This window comes from Garra rufa, chromosome 5 (genome assembly GCF_049309525.1).
Source record: "Garra rufa chromosome 5, GarRuf1.0, whole genome shotgun sequence".
Taxonomy (NCBI): Eukaryota; Metazoa; Chordata; class Actinopteri; order Cypriniformes; family Cyprinidae; genus Garra; species Garra rufa.
This window is the reverse complement of record NC_133365.1, coordinates 44,319,803-44,336,308: the sequence shown is the minus strand read 5'-3', so window position 1 is coordinate 44,336,308 and position 16,506 is coordinate 44,319,803. Positions and strand designations below refer to the sequence as shown.

The following is a 16,506-nucleotide window of genomic DNA, read 5'->3' as shown; positions in this document are numbered from 1 at the left end:
TGCTTGTGTGTGGTCACAGATCACGCAGGGCTCAAACTGCTCAAGCTTTTGTGATTTGTCGGGTGCTTTTATTACATAAACATGTTCCATAGTGTATTTCCTGGTAATATTAATCACCTAACAATGAGAGCACTTAAGACAGTTCTTCAGAGCAGACAAGACATATAACAATACCAGTTCCAAGTAAAATATAGAAGCACTTTTGAAATGTAGAAAAAATGTTTTTCTATATTTGCACATCAAGCAGTTTTATTTTGCATTACATATTTAATGTTTAATCATGTTTACTTAGCATTTACTACACTGTAGTTTAATATCTGAAAAACTATTGCTTTGTTTTATATGTACAGTCAAGCCCAGATTCATCAGGATGGCCTTGGTGGTGATCATTGGATTCTTTTTCACAGTTGGAACGTCTTGTATTTTTTAATAATACTTTGCACTGCAGCCACTGGAACTTTAACATTTAGATATGGTCTTTTAGCGCTTTCATGACTTGTGAGCAGCCACAATGCGCAGCCGCAGGTCCTCAGTGAGCTCCTTTGTCTTAGCCATGACTGTCCACAAACCAACAGCACAGAGCTTCTGTTTTTCACCTGTTGAGTTGATTAAAACAGCTGTTCCCAATGAATCTGAGTAATTAGCTTGGGTAAACAGCTTGGACTATTTGGAATGGTATAGAACTTTGGATTTTCCCATAGACTGTGACAGTTTGCAAAAGGGTATGAATAATTTTGGACATGCCACTTTTTGTTCAAATCTAAATAAAAGCTGAGAAATATATATTTTTTTTTTTCACAGTGAGTCTCTTGTACATTGTCTTATTATCTTTTGGGAGAAGCCTTTGTCATTTCCAGTCAAAAAAAACTTGCTGGTTGAATAAAAGTAACTTTAAGTCAGAATTTGCCAGGGGTATGAATAATATCGGGCTTGATTGTATATACACTCTTAAAAATAAAGGTTCTTTATTGGCATCATTGGTTCTATGAAGAACCTTGAACGTCAATGGAACCTTTCAAATGCAGAAAAGTTACTAGTTCTATTTTTAAAATGTTCTTCAAAATGGTTCTTTTAGGAACTGTTCATTGAAATGGTTCTTCTATGGCATCACTGCAAAAACGCCCTTTTTGAATCTTTATTTTTAAGAGTGTAATTGCTGTTTATTGTTCACAACATAAAGCAATGATTTCTTAACTGAGAAATACCTGATGGCTACAATGCATTGCTACAGTATAACTTAACTTTATATTTATATTGATATAATGGAAGTTTTGCCCATTCATTTTCTCTATTGGCCTTTCAAAGATTTTTAATAAAGAGTTGTAAGCCATGAACTGAAGTAATCAGCTTTTCACTATATTATAGAAAACATACATGGAAATCAATCAAAAACATACACTGAAATCTGATATAAAGTCAAGGATGCAAGAGTCTGTACTTTATTTTAAGGGAATGAATCACTTGTTCAATGAAGCACTGTGAATGATATTATGAATCGTCAATTACACAAGATTATTGAAAAATGAAGTGTAACTCAAAACCATTTATCATAGATTGCAGGTCTGTCTTGAAATGTTTACATGTTAAAAATCAATTCTGTATGGAAATAATTAACGGAATGGAAGACTGTTGTGCTCTATTGCATTTTTGTGAAATTTCCCTGGTATTTGTATCGACAACTGAAAATTTGTCCCTAGTCCTGACTTTACATTAGTGTTATCGTTGTCAGCTATTTTTATTTTAGTTTTAGTCTTAAGGTCCTTGCACACTGAGTCTGAAATTTTCGTACAAACTAAACGTGAATCGTTTTTCTTTCTTTTTTTTATGACGGACAAAATTTTTTGGTATAGTTTTTATTTTTTTAAATACATTTTAAAAACTCATCTTTTATCGGCAACGATACTGCATACTGATATAGTCACAGTTATCATTTATTGACTTTATTGTAGTTTCATCATAGTCTCATTTTAGTCAAGGGAAAAAAGCTTATCGACAAACCTTTTTTATCATAGTTCTTGTTAACGAAATTACCACTATTTTACACCATATGTGTGGTACTTGAAAGTACACTTTTACACTGAACCAAATTAACAGAGGCAAATTATTTAAAAAAAAAATGTCAAGAGGTCTGGGAATATTTGATCTGGGAGGCAGAGAACAAGAGAGAGAGAAAAAGATGGATTGAATTGCCATTCTAAACAGACAGTTAAACAAAGAACCTTTTAAAAGCAAGTCCAACTAAAATGAACCATGATTCATTCAACACAGGCAATTAGAGTAAAAATATGAGATAAAATGTCATTCCATCAAAGTAAATGCACTGTCTCTCTCTCACACACACACAAGCCCTGAGAGGATGTATAACAGAGCCCATGCTGTGCATGTTTTTTTATATAAGATGTAATGTTCCGCCACACAATGATAGTTGATAAAGGCACCCTCCAGAAGTGCTCAAGTTTTTCTGTGTGTGTGTGTATGTGTGTGACTCCTGAAAGAGCAATTACCCAGAATTCCGTGCAAGGACGCTACGCTCAATTTCTCTACCTTTGCTTCCATCTCTGTTCTTGCAATTTGCACCTTTTTCAATCCACCCATCTTTCTGATCATCTGCAGTGTTGTTCTAAGAGCCGCCACCCCGTCATTCTCTGCAGCAGAAATGACTGTGTCAGGTCTGAGGACCGCAAGGCTAATGGCACAGGAAAATGGCAGCTAAAGTGGCATGTGGCCATTTCAAAACATCAAAAACATGACATGATAAAAACATTCTGGAAGCTGGGACACAGAATCACACTTTTCCTCTGAGACTGATAATTGTACAAACCACCAAAGTTTGTTCAAATGAGCAGCATATTTGACTAGATTTGCATTGCATTAAAAAAAACTTGTGAGCCAGAAAAGTAATAGCGGAAACTAAATTAAATGTTCACAGTTACCATTGTAACACTGTGCGTCTAGTGGTATATAGCGATCTTTGGAGTAAAATGGAAACTATAGATGGTTCTATAGATGGACTATTAATATTCTATATTCAAATTAATGCAAGAAAGAAAACCAAAGACAAATCAGTAAGTCATCATGAGATTTTCAGACCTTAAGCTTTAATTTTAATATACAGTGGTGGCCAAAATTATTAGAACACTAGTATTTATACCAGCTAAAAATGGTTTTAAGTCAGTTAAATCTAAAGTTTCTATCTTTTGCTATAGAGTGTCAGTAGGAAATATCAGTTCCAAACATTAATTTTGCCAATAATTTTTGTTTGCACAAGTAGTCTGACAACAGCCAGTGCTCCACACAGAGATCTGATCTCATCATCTTCATCCAGTCTGTCTGAAATGACATGAAGAAACAGAACAAACTGAGACAAACTAAATCCAGAAGAACTGTGGCAACGTCTCCAAGACCTGCAAAGCTACCTAAAAAAACTCTGGCAAGTGCACCTAGGACAAAAGCTGCTTTTAATGCAAGGGATGGTCACACCAAATGTTGGTTTAATTTAGCTAATAGAAGTTTATTGATAAAGAAAATCTATTCTCATTTTACAGCATTTTTACACAAGTGCCTAAAACTTTAAACAGTACTGTAGCTTTGCAGGTAGGTTTCTTGAAGCATCTTGGAGACGTTGCCACAGTTCTTCTGGATTTAGTTTGTCTCAGTTTGTTCTGTTTCTTCATGTCTTTCCAGACAGACTGGATAATGATGGGATCAGATCTCTGTGTGCAAGCAAAAATCTCACTGGATTATTACAATTAATGTAACAATTAATGTTTGGAAATGTAAACTGATATTTCCTACTGACACATTGCAGCAAAAGATAGAAATAACTGATTTAAAACCATTTTTAGCTGGTGAAAATAATAGTGTTCTAATAATTTTAGCCACCACTGTATTTAGTCATTTTAGTAAATATATATTAACATTAAACATGTATTTCTTGACACTGGTCTCTTGTTCATTCTTATATACCTAGTTTTTCAGTTTTCCTCCCATCCTGGGGCTGATGCCATATTATTTTGTGACTTCGGAACGGACCTGTATAAACACTTCCCTTCGTCAAAGCCAAAGAGCTGAGCCATGGATTTGATGACACTGAAAAATCGATTTAATCTCTGTCTCTATTTTAAAGAGGGGGGAGAGGAGACTGGGCAATGAGAGAGAGATGAAGGCCAGTGTTTCTTTGTGGAAAGGAGTACTATAAAGAGAAAATTATGTCTCAACAAGAGAGGGCGAACAACCCAAAAACAATTGGAGGTTTTCTAATACCTCTATAAAATGAATTGTGTTTGGCCTTGTTTGGACCTTTAGCTCCTGATGTTTGGAAAAAATTTACTCCTTTTGAATGAAGATAACATACACACAGATAACTCCGAGCACCAAAAGAACTCCTACACAAATAAATAGATACTTTAGGAAGGTGACATATATATTTATATATTATGAACATAACAATTTGCTTTGAATCAAAATTTGTCTTTTATATCAACCTGACTACATCAGGTTACAGCAAAAATTGATGAATTATGGAAAATTTTCTTTTGCAAAATGCCACTATTGAAGGAAACCATAGCAATCTTTACAAATAATAATTAAATCATATTTAATGAACTGTTGTTCATATATGTGTATTCATAACTTCACTCATTTCACTTTTCTACCAGCAAAATTGTGCTTTTCATGTCAGTTTTTTGTTCTTTTCTCTACTTTAATTCATTCCACTCTTTCTGTTCTGTGTCTTCCTCCACTCTCTGCTCATCTCTAGAGTGATAAATCACAGATTATTTGGCTGACAATGCAAAACAGCGCCAGGTGCCGCAATCCACCAATCCCATCATCCGCCCAGCTCGCAAATTACTCGGAAGAATTGGCACTTGCCTCTCTGCCGCGGCGAGGAGCAAAAGAGAGAGAGACGGAGATTGGTAGGGGGCAAAGAGGAGGCAAGAAAGGGAGAGAGACAAAGAAAAAGAAAGAACCGAAAGAAAGAGGAAGACAAAGATGGTGGGCATCAGCTGGAAGGGGTGGAATCAATTTCCTGGACAGGCAAGAGCAGCTCTGGTTCACTATGTGCAGAGGAATGGTCAGATACAAAGAGGTTTTTAAACCAGATAAATGATCCCACACAGGGATCATTTTCACTTTTACTGCTTTTACAGCATGACGCTGGAGAATGTACACATTTATCTAAACTTCCTTATTTTCTGATGAAGCTGGTGCTACAATATGAGTGTAGATTTGGGTGGGGAACAAAGTTAAGATACGGAACAAATTTCAAACAATATGATTAAAACTGACCCTGCACCACAAAACCAGTCATAAGGGTCAATTTTTTTTGAAATTGAGATTTATACATCATCTGAAAGATGAATAAATAGATTTTCATTGATGTATGGTTTATCAGAATATGACAATATTTAGCTGAGATACAACTATTTAAAAATATGGAATCTGAGGGGGCAAAAAAAATCAAAATATTGAGAAAATCGCCATTAAAGTTGTCCAAATGAAGTTCTTAGCAATGCATATTACTAATCAAAAATTAAGTTTTGATATATTTATGGTAGGAAATTTACAAAAACTCTTTATGGAACATGATCTTTACTTAATATCCTAATGATTTTTGGCATAAAAGAAAAATTGCTACCAGGGTCACGTATGTGTCATTTAATATTTATATTTAATATTTAATCAATTCAATGGCATTCTATATATGCCATATATAACACTTACAATTAAATATGAAATCAAGCTGCATTTAAGCACATATTAATGTATTTATTAATTTATACAAACATGTATCTTTGATCAAATCATCTACAGTATTATTTGGAATATTTTATTAATGCACAAAATGTAACAAATCATTTTTATCATATATCATATAGCCCATGTATATACTTTAAACACTACTTTACCATGCAAAAGTTTAGGTTCAGTAAGATTTATTTTTTTAATTAATGATTTTATTTAGAAAGGACGCATTACATTGATTAAAAATGACAGAAAAGATATTTAAGTTTCTTACTAAAGATTCCAGTTTTTATTTTGATGTTTTCTTTTTAATTAATCAAAAAATCCTGAATAAATCAGTATTTTAGAATGATTTCTGAAGGATCATGTGACACTGAAGACTGCTTAAAATTCAGTTTTGCCATCACAAAAATAAATAGCATTTTAAAATGCATTAAAATAGATAAGTTATTTTCAACTGCAATATTTTATAGCAAAAAATGCAGTAGCAATATTTCACAATACTGTTTTACTGTATTTCTGAAAAGAATCCATGCAGCCTCGGAGATCATAAAAGGCTTTTTAAAATCCTTTAAAAAACCGTACAGACCAAATGATTATATACCAAATGATCACAAAAAAAGCAGAATTTTGAACATCTGTGCACATGTACCTGATTTAAAAATGTCCTTACCAATAAACCAAACCCACAGCCATGAACTAGATTAATGCTGAGAAGTGCTGGGTCTCTGAACTAGTTTTCACTCACATGAACACTGATATAAAGTTACAGTTACCAACTCATCCAAGCTTGCCTTTCTTCCAAAGAGTTTACAGTGTAATTGAATTTGAATTTCGAGCATTTCCACTGCAGAAGGCGATAAATTCAGATTCCAGGTTCTAAATGTGACACTGCCTGCGGTTAGAGACTCCCATAGTGCCTTGTGTGGGGATTTGGCACTGTTAAACGTACATTATGAGTTTAAAACTTCATCTGTCAATCTTCCCCTTTAGGTGATTTCTCAAAATGCACATCTACAGAGTAAGATTTCTGATATTAAACCCACATAGTATAAACCTTTCTCTCTCTCCTTATGTTCACTCTCCAAGTACTTAGCTTAGCATAATTAGATTTTTTTTGTGATTGATCATAGCGCTCATCGTTGCCTGTCTCCTTGCATTCATGACGTGGGACTTAAAAGCTCTGCAAATGATCAGAGCGTCACAGAGGAACACCGAGGCGAAGAAAGATTAATAGGTAGAGTAAGAGAGAGAGGCAAAACAGAGTTCAAAAGTGTGATGCTAACCTTAAGTCTTAGATCTTTAATCAATAAGAGAGTTTTCCATTTGCATGCAAGATTCTTGTTGATGTGGTTTCAGCTTATTCCAAATACACTTAAATGCTTATTCACCATGAAAATGGTTTTTTTTCACTAGAGCATGCAATCACCAGGCATTAGTGAGTCACAAACTCTTCAGTTCTTAGGCTCATCAAATCTGCACTCATTTTTATTTCACAAACTTGTACTTACAGTACAAGGAATAGTTCATTCAAGCTAGACATTAAAAAATGTCATTATTTACTCACCCACATTTCAAACCTGAATGTAAATTTTTTATTCTGTTGAACTCAAAATAACATGTTTTCATGCAAAAAAGGTGAATAGAAAGTGGAGCTGTCACAATGAAAGTACACTACTCAGTTTGTTTTGCGCACCATTTTCTGAATTTCAATCATAAAATATTCATAAAATACAATGTGTGTTATCTTTTACATTTTTTTATTTTTCTATTTTATTTCTATAAATCTAAATAGTATTTAAACATTGCTATCTAACACTTGTGATTGCAAATTACATAAATATTTATCCACATAAACTCATATTTATGTTTTTTTGCATTTTAATTAATCAATCAAGTTGATTATTTTGTTATTTAAATTTATTTGAAAATCGTAATGGGCTGCTAAATGGCAGATTCCATTGTGACAACTTACACATATGTGTCAACATGTTCAACAACAAAAAAAAAAACTTCCATGTGCAAAAATGGGAGAATTGTTGTGTGTGAGTGTGAGTGTAGCACAAACTTAAAGGTGTGTATTTATGAAGAAAATATTTAACATGTAAATTTTAAATAAAATAGACATTTATTTGAAAAGCATAATAGGCTGCTAAATGAAAGATTCCGTTATGGCAACTCGCCTTATATTTGGTAATATTTATCTTTTTATCTAATATTTATCTTATAAATGTATCTAATATTTATCCCATTATTTATAAATTGTTTATCATTTAAATTATTATTATTAATATTTTTAATTTTATTTTATTTGGAAAGCATAATAGGCTGCTAAATGGGAGATTCTATTGTGACAACTTACCCCATATGTGTCAATGTGTGTTCACTTTTCCACTTTTTTTTCATGTACAAAAATGGCAAATTGTTTAAATGTTTTGTGTGTGTGTAGCACAAGCTTTAAGATATGTGTTTATGAAGAAAATACTATTTCAATTTGAACTGTAAAGAATTTTACATTTTAAAATGTCAATTAAGAAAATAAAATTTAAATTTTTTCGAAAAGCATAATAGGCTGCTAATTGGCAGATTCTATTCAGACGACTTACCCTATATGTGTCAACATGTGTTCAACAAACTATTTTTTTCCATGTGCAAAAATGGTACAAAAATTGGTAGAAAAAAAGAAAAAATTATTAGAACTTTGTAAGAACAATACTGAAAATGTACTGCAAGTTACTATGTTAAAAAAAGCTTTCCCTTCACTACATATCTTTCAAATTTCATTCATGCTTGTGAACATTTGAACCTGTCACCTGAAATGCATCGAAAAAGCATAAATGTAAGAAACAACATGAGGGTGAGAGTAATGCTGAAAGTCTTAAGTCCTCTGTGACTCTCTGAAACACTTGGGGCAGGCGGGTTGATTTCCGCGAGTCAGTTTGTCCTAGAATGGGAAGCCAGGCCTTCTTCAAACTTTCAAAAATTGATATGCGGCATATTTACATATTATTTGCATAGGTATATAAGTCATGGGCGTCCCCAATATGTCTGATATTATTATTAGTGGTCTGAACCTTCATCAACATATTCTCTTTGGGAGATGAACTAAAAACAAAGCCCTTCGTTAAGACAAGTCAAAAGATTCCCACAAATAGTGTCCTTTGAAAATAGAGCAGCAACGCAGAAACCAAAAAACCCCAAACCAACTCGGATTGGTTTGCTTCTACAAACAGGTGAAAGAAAAAAAAAACATTTAATAGTCAAACACTGCAAATCAACTTCTGGACTTGTCTTTTCTGATACCTCAGCATCTCAGCTACAATCTGCCACTGTTTCTCATAAACACGTTAAAGCACTGCTTCCATCTGTGTGAGCGTGTGTTTTTGGTTACTTACACAGTATGCTATCATATCATGTGAAGTGAATCTCTTGTAATATATCTGATTAGAAAATACTGCCATCACAGCACAGCACCAGCAGCTATGTCAGTCTCATTTTCCACAGCGTCTGTCTGAGTAGTTTATCTGTGCACACACAGATGGACGCTTTGTTCTAAGGTGTTTATGGTGGAAAAACAGCATATTGTTGAATAATTCAGGGGAAAAGACCTTTAACATAACAAAAAGTTTCCATATGTCTGTCAGAGTGCTGCATGTCAGATAACTCACAGTATTCTGCTTAGAAGATGATATATACAAATACACAAGAACTCAAGCTGTGCGTACGCATTCTTAGCCGTTTTATCAAGGATTGTGGGGCAAAGTGTCCAAATAATATCCTGTCATGTGTTTAAATTCCATTGGCTAACACGTGAGCGCAGATACTGCTTTAAAAAAGGCATTTAATAGCTCCCGTTGGGAAGATGAGGATTTGGGGAGGAAGGTTAACCAATTCCGCCCAACTCTCTCACATGGGCTCTCAGAAGGAGGAAGGTTAGGTCAAAGGCTATTACCAGAGCTGGAAAAAGCCCCTGGGAGGGTCTCACAAGGTCCATTAGTTGTGAGTTACGGGTCCACTGGGCAGAGACGGCAGTATTATGGGAGCTTAGCCATATCCACTGTACATCCTGAGCTCAGAAAGGAGCTATATCTATATAGTTTTAAAAGGGCGTCGTGGTGATTGATTAGCGGCTGTGATGTTTATAGGGGTCATAAGCAGTTTATGTCCATATTATATTGAAATTTTTCTGATTATGATCTATAACATCCTATTCTTTTCTAACCATGTCAAAAATCACTCAGGCTTAGTATTTAACACCGATAACAAACTGGATACGTATACTGCCGTTCAAAAGTTTTGGATCAGTACGATTTGCAATGTTTTACAGTAAAGAAGTCTTTTCTGCTTATCAAAGCTCTGTTTATTTGATTAAAAATGCAGAAAAAAAACTTAATATTGTGAAATAGTGATTTTCTATTTTAAATACTTATAAAAACATAATTTGCAGTTAAGTCAAAAGTTTACATACACCTTGCAGAATCTGCTAAATGTTCATTATTTTACCAAAATAAGAGGGATCACACAAAATGCATTTCATTTTTTTATTTAATTAGTACTGACCTGAATATGATATTTCTCATGAAAGACGTTTACATACAGTCCACAAGAGAAAATAATAGTTAAATTTATAAAAATTAACCTGTTCAAAAGTTTACATACACTTGATTCTTAATACTGTGCTGTTACCTGAATGATCCACAACTCTATATATATATATATATATATATATATATATATATATATATATATTTTTTTTTTTTTTTTTTTTTTTTTTTTTTTTGTGATAGTTGTTCTTGAGTCTCTTGTTTGTCCTGCCTGCTGTTCTTCAGAAAAATCCTTCAGGTTTCTCAAATTCTTTGGTTTTTCAGCATATTTATGTAATTGAACCCTTTCCAACAGTGACTGTACTGTATGTGTTTTGAAGTTCATGTTTTCACACTGAGGACAACTGAGGGACTCATATGCAACTATTACAGAAGGTTCAAACACTCAGACCGGTGTTTCAGAAGTAAACACGATGCATTAAGAGCCAGGGGGGTGAAAACTTGAATTTGAAGATCAGGGTAAATGTAAGTTATTTTCTCTTCTGGAAAACATGTTAGTATCTTCTGTAGCTTCTAACAGGCAGTAGTACATTTTTAAAAATATATGATATTTAGGCAAAATAAGAAAAATTTACATATCTTCATTCTGTTCAAAAGCTTTCACCCCCAAGCTCTTAATGCATCGTTTTTCCTTCTGAAGTGTTTGACCCTTCTGTAATAGTTGCATCTGAGTCCCTGTGCTGACAAATGCTGAAAAACCAAAGAATTTGTGGGACCTGAAGTATTTTTCTAAAGAACAGCGGGCAGACTAACTGTTCAGGACAAACAAGTTACTCATAAACAATTATTACTAAAAAAAAAAAAAAACAAACAAAAAAAAAAACAGTATTAAGAATCAAGTGTATGTAAACTTTTGAACAACATAGTTTTTTATAAATTTAATTGTTATTTTCTCTTGTGGACTATATGTAAACTATATACACTAAATAAAAAATAACATGCATTTTGTATGATCCTTCTTAATATTAACATTTTGCAGATTCTGCAAGGTTTATGTAAACTTTTGACTTTAACTGTATTTAAAATAGACACCCAAAACTGCCAAATAGCCAGATTTGTGGGGGAAAAATTAAATAAAAATGCAGCAAAAATTGAGTCATCATAAAGTTCCCTCATATTAAGATCTGGAGGGTTTCCAGTAAAATAAATTAAATAATCACCACTGGATCCACAACCACAATTTAGAAAAATGACTCTAATCTTAATGAAAGATTGATCATATCTAAGTAATGATTTCTCAAGAGAAATAATTAAAATTGAACACACTCTGCAAGCCTCTTTCCCTCTCTTTTAAAAAACTTTTTTTTTTTCCTGTCCAGCTCAGCTGAACCTGAGAATAGGAGCGGGCTGATGCTCCTAACCTGATCAGTTTTACACGATTATGGGCTCGCCGGATATCTGCCCGCCTGTCACTGCAAAGTGAATGAGTTATTAAACGGATTAGCACCGTACACCTCTCCGCACCGCACTCTCTCTTACATAGAGGACACCTGCAATGTCTCCGCCAGCACAGATACAGTAAAATCCAATCATTTTCCACAATAAATGAACACGTTACAACCGAAAGAAAAAAAAAATGTGAAAGACAGAGGGAAAAAAGGGTGAGGATGTGAAAGATTTATTTATAATCCTCTTTGTTTTGTGTGTCCTCATGTGTCTGAGTGTGTATACATACACACACACACACACACACACACACACACACACACTCTCACCCCTTCCTCCATGCCTCTGTCCTGCTTGTTCTTTGTCAAATTCAATTACCGCAGACATTACTGAGGGAGTCTTCACAGGAACCAATTAAGGCCGTGGCCTCGCTCTCACAGACGCTGGTTAAACAGTGGGATTTGAGCGCTAAAGCCTATGGGATCTCTTTAGCCGGCTCCTTTATTTATTTGATCAGCCATCATTACGAGAGCCCTTCAACCCACAAAAAACGCGGAACTGATTAACCACAGCGTGCGACGATAAAGATAAGATCGCATTCACACCTGAACCTGCAGGGTGGCGATGTGACAAGGTGACATCTTTTATAAAGGGTGACATCCTTTAGTTCAACCCTGAATTAATTAACACATTGCCATTCAAAAGGAATGTTTGTTTGCATGCATATAGTGCTGTATTTTCAGCCATAATCTACTTTTCTAAATAATTTTACGGCCCTATGATGTCCACGTAAAAAAAAAGTGTCACAGAATTTGGCAAAATTTGGATGAATAACTCAAAAGTAGGACTGTACAATTTTAAAGCGATAGTTCACTTAACAATGAATTATGTCATTAATTACTCACCCTCATGTCATTCCAAACCCATAAGACCTTCGTTCATTTTCAGAACACAAATTAAGATATTTTTGATGAAATAAGAAAGCATTCTAAACCTGCATAGACAGGAATGTAATTACATGCGGCAGAGACTGACATGAAAGAGAAGAAATTGTTGAATAAAGTCGTTATTTTAGTTTTTTTTTTCATGCACAAAATGTATTCTCGTATAGCTTCACAAAATTAAGGTTGAACCACCAATGTCACATGGACTATTTTAACAATGTCATTTCTACATTTCTGGGCCTTGAACGTGGTTGTTGCATTGCTGTTTATGCAGGGTCAGAATGCTCTCAGATTTAATAAAAAATATCTTAATTTTGTGTTACGAAAATGAATAAAGGTCTTATGGGGTTTGGAATGTCATGATGGTGAAGAGAAAGAGAAAAAATATTGCTATTTAAAGATAAATTCTGTACGTTCTGCACATCTCTGTGTGAATGAATGGTGTGGTTTTATCTACTACACACATACACTCTTAAAAATAAAGGTGCTTCACGATGGCATAGAATAACCTTTTTTGTCTAAATGGTTTCTTACAGAACCTTTAACACCTGATGAACCTTTCTGTTTCACAAATGGTTCTTTGTGGCGAAATAAGGTTCTTCAGATTATAAAAGGTAAGAAAGAGATTGTTCTTTAAAGAACCTTTGACTGAATGGTACTTTGTGGAACCAAAATGGTTCTTCTATGGCATCACTGTGAAGAACCTTTTAAAGCACCTGTATTTTTAAGAGTGCACTCAAGCATTCGTGACTCTGTGGTGCTTTTAGAATCTGCTGTCTCACTATATGAGAACATGAAAATACATAAACTAATGTACAGCAGAATGTACTTCTCACAGTAGTAGTAGTAGTAGTAGTAGTGGTAGTAATAACAATACTATTATTAAACCATTATTTTTAAAGGATTAATCACCCAATTTTTTCTTCAATGTTTTAATTTCATAGGAGACATCGGATGCCCCCATTTTCCAAGTTGGTACGATTATTTAGGGTCTTCACGAAATGTCTGCAACATACAGTACTTAGTATAAAATTCCTCAATGGTCATGTAAAACAACATCATTTTTACCTTGTCAAAAACAGCTCTGTTCACAGCTACCCATTTCGGTGCATGTGATAATGAGCTACTGCTCACCCCGCCCCTCTCAATCTCAGTCAAAACTAATTCACTGCATCATCAGTGTTCACTCATCCTTTACACCCAACTACAAAACACCTGCATTGCTTCTGAGACAGCTGTTGCTACAACTGCTCAAGGGTGGAGAAAATGGCGGAAATGTACAACTGGTCGCGGACGGTCAGTGGTTGTGGGCGGGGCCTGAGCAGTATGATGTCAGAAAATCAAAACAGCTTAATAATTGAGATTGTTTTTTCAGGTCAACTGAGGTTTTTTAGGGATAAAAAAAGAATTCAATGTTCTTCTGCATCTGATGTCCCCTTTAACAGTAAACATCTGTTGTTTTTGCCAAAAAAATAAAAGGAATTTTCAATTCGATTACATTTTAAAATATTACATTATGAATGTTTTATGCCTACATTCGATTACCTTTATAAATTCAGAAAAATTAAAACAAACAACACAGAATTTCTAAAACTTTTAATGAATTAAGTTTAAGTTAAGGATTCAACTGATTAGACATACTTTTTAATTGTTTAAAGTGAATTAAACCATTAAAATGGAATCCAGAAGAATTAAAAAGCTAAATACTGAAATTGTGAAAAAAATAAGGGCTCATTTCATATGGTTCTAAAAAATATTATTGCTAAACTTCTGATAAATTGATGTTAAACTGTTTGATTTCAAATAATTAGACACAGTTTTTAATTACTAAAGTTAATTTAACCATTCAAACTTAAAACGGAATCCAGAAAGATTCAAACAGAAGTTCTAATGGCATGCAGGAGTACAAATTGTAGCAAGCATATGCTTAATGGCTGTTATAATTATGAGGGTGTCCTTAGAAAATGTTCTCCCCTTTAAAGTATCCCTGGCCCCAAAAAGTTTGAAGACCCCTGGTATAAAAAAGGCTGGGCTATGTTAGCCTTGTGAACATTTCCCGTAGTTGAGTTTATCCTGACGGTGCACTTCTGGATCTCGTCCTCGGTTGCAACGCTGTCATGTTTCCTGTTTACACCTGTCACGCATGTCAGCCGGAGGTCAAACACACATCTTTATGACACCCGCAAGTAGACAGGTACACCTGCCGCAATTTCCCCACCACATGTTTCTGTCATGAAGCAGATTCTCTTCTATCCTGATGCTCTTTTTTTTCCCCTTCGCTACACCAACAGAAAATGAGCGTCCTGTAATTCCCTTAATAACACGCTCTGTTGTTCAACTTTGCATTAAAGCTCTGGAATGAGTTTTTCATTGTTACCGGGTATTGATTGTATTTAAACTACATATTGCTGCTTGTAAATGGAAATTGCCTCAGCATCACGGAAAGTTCAGTTATTAGCTCAGAGCTCAGGAGAGCATGACAACGCAGACTCTGATGCTACTTTCACGCAACCCCCAAGGGCAAAATTGACCGTCGGATCCAAAAATAAAGTGTTTTTTATCTTTTACAAAAGAAACAGAGTAAGAAATGTAGAGTACTCAATGACACTACCTCCCTTTATTATAACAGCTAAACCACCATGTTAGCATGCTAATTAAAGTGCTAAAAATATCATTCAAAAGTTTAGGGTTGGCATGTTTTTTTTTAAGAAGTTTTTTATGCTCACCAAGGCTGTACTTATTTAATATATGTGACCCTGGACCACAAAACCAGTCATAAGGATAATTTTTTTTAATTGAGATTTATACATCATCTGAAACCTGGATAAATAAGATTTCCATTGTTTGTTACAGTAGGATAATATTCGACCTAGGTCTGTGCAATTAAAGCGAAATTCAGTTTCGATTTCGGCTTCAAACAATCATAAAATAATACGGTAATCGAGATGAAACGATTATTGCGCCCCATTCCGCCCCCTTTCCAGTGGTGCGCTTACGATCCTCCATAAAAGCCAAATTTCTCATGCAAATCAGCAAAATCATGTAACGTGACTTTCATAAAAGTGGACATGCTTAATTTATTAATGTTTCTTCGAAGTTGTGTTTTTAAAAGCGAGAAAGAGAACTTGCGCTGTTCTGTTCTCAAATACACACAAAATTATTTCAAATTGATTGATGGTTATGTCTTAAATGATCATAAACAGTTGAGAATGAAAATACGTGTGTAACAGTATATTGGATCCGTGTGGCTCTTAAAGCGTCAACAAATAATATTCCTTTTGCCGTCTCTGTGCTTAATATTAATCAAACGTAAAAATACAAAGAGAAAAATCACTCACTGCTCTTGAATGAAGGACGTTTGTAGTTTTAACAAGAAACAAAGCATGTTTAATTCTTACAGTGAAGACGCTGCTTTATTTTACATTCAAATAATTACATTCGATTTCTGTAGTAGGCTGTTAGACTACTTAAAGGAGAAGTCCGGTGTGATATTGACCTAAAGTGTATTGAATCATGATACCGAGTGTGAACGTACCTTGCATATCTCATCTCGGTTTGTGTCCAGCAGTCCGAAATCTGGGGTTAGTTAGCCGACGCTAATAACAGGTTGTCAATGAGAGTGAATAGGGCATCGGAGTAGCCATGTAAATAAATCACTGTTTTATGCCATTTACGAGGTACAAAGTAGCTCCACACTTCATAGGTAGACTTCCAAGAGCCCTACATTTAAAACGAGACATTGAGAACTTTGAAAAAGCACTGGTAGTTTATTTACAAGAAGATTTATACAGACATTCCCCTTAGTAAAATCACCGGTCGCCGCCATC

The 16,506-nt window shown here is 34.4% G+C and overlaps 1 protein-coding gene across 1 annotated transcript in view; it reads right to left on the bottom strand.

Moving 5' to 3' along the window:
* The window catches only part of LOC141335203 (transmembrane protein 132C-like), a 184,154-nt gene that overhangs the window by 12,657 nt on the left and 154,991 nt on the right, over positions 1 to 16,506 (bottom strand). The window lies entirely within an intron of this gene.